We start from the raw sequence: 1,287 nt of genomic DNA, 5'->3' as shown, positions 1-1,287 counted from the left end.
GAAGAGGTACTAAGTGAGTTCATTCGTCATACAGATGATGATGAGCAAGCCACATGTGTGATGTTGGCTAGCATGTCTCCTGAACTTCAAAGGCAGCATGAGAATATGGATTCTCGAACTATCATTTTGCATCTCAAGGAGTTGTTTGATTCAAAATGCAGGAATGAAAGGTATGAGGTATCAAGGGAATTGTTCCGCTGTAAGATGACAGAAGGATCTTCAGTGAATGTTCATGTTCTGAAGATGATTGGCTATATTGAAAAATTAGGCCAATTGGGTTTTGTCATGGATCATGAGTTAAGTATTGACTTGGTCTTACAGTCTCTACCTCCTAGCTTCTCACAGTTCATAATGAACTTCAACATGAATCAGTTGGAAACTACATTGCCTGGACTGTTGGGGATGCTAACTACTGCTGAAGGGGAACTTAAGAAGAACAAGTCCCCTGTTCTTATGGTTCAATCTTCTAAGACCAAATCCAAAAGGTCCAAGAAGAAGAACAATAAGAAGAAGGGGACTTTCCCTAAAGCACTTAAGCCTACTGGGGGCATTAAAAAGGACAAAGGTACTTGCCATCACTGTGGCAAAGAAGGTCACTGGAGGAGGAACTGTGCTGATTATCTTGCTGCACTGAAGGAGAAGAAGCTTAATGAAGCTTCTACTTCAGGTATGTTTATGATTGAGATAAATTTATCTATGTCAAATTCATGTTCTTGGGTATTAGATACCGGATGTGGATCTCATATTTGTAATAATATGCAGGAACTAAGAAGACCTAGACCTTTACAGAAAGGTGAAATGGACCTACGGGTTGGAAATGGAGCAAGGGTTGCTGCTTTAGCCGTAGGAACATGTATTTTGTCTCTGCCTACGGGCCTTTTGCTTGAACTTGATAACTGTTATTTTGTTCCAGTACTAACTAGAAATATCATATATGTATCTTGCCTAGCACTGAATGGTTTTAAATTTATTATTGAAGGCAAATGTTGTTCCTTTTATAATAATGATATTTTCTATGGATCTGGTGTTTATGCAAATGGTTTGTATATACTTGATCTTGAAAGGCCTGTTCTTAACATAAATAGCAAGAAATTAAAATCAGATAATCAAAATCCATCCTATCTATGGCATTGTAGATTAGGTCATATAAATGAAACAAGAATCACAAAGTTACATAAGGAAGGATATTTTGATCCTTTTGATTATGAATCGTATGAAACTTGTGAAGCTTGCTTAATGGGGAAAATGACCAAATCACCCTTTACAGGAAAGAGTGAAAGATCTACT

The 1,287-nt window shown here is 37.4% G+C and overlaps 1 long non-coding RNA gene across 1 annotated transcript; it reads left to right on the top strand.

The window, feature by feature from the left end:
• Nucleotides 1-520: 520 nt before the first annotated feature.
• Nucleotides 521-970, top strand: LOC131182340 (uncharacterized). Its single transcript, XR_009150681.1, has 2 exons — nucleotides 521-667; nucleotides 763-970. It is a non-coding gene; the product is annotated as an uncharacterized LOC131182340 (long non-coding RNA).
• Nucleotides 971-1,287: the final 317 nt, after the last annotated feature.

The sequence above is a fragment of the Hevea brasiliensis genome, chromosome 8, assembly GCF_030052815.1.
Source record: "Hevea brasiliensis isolate MT/VB/25A 57/8 chromosome 8, ASM3005281v1, whole genome shotgun sequence".
Classification (NCBI taxonomy): domain Eukaryota; kingdom Viridiplantae; phylum Streptophyta; class Magnoliopsida; order Malpighiales; family Euphorbiaceae; genus Hevea; species Hevea brasiliensis.
The sequence above is the reverse complement of the archived record's forward strand: the minus strand, read 5'-3'. Positions and strand labels throughout refer to the sequence as shown.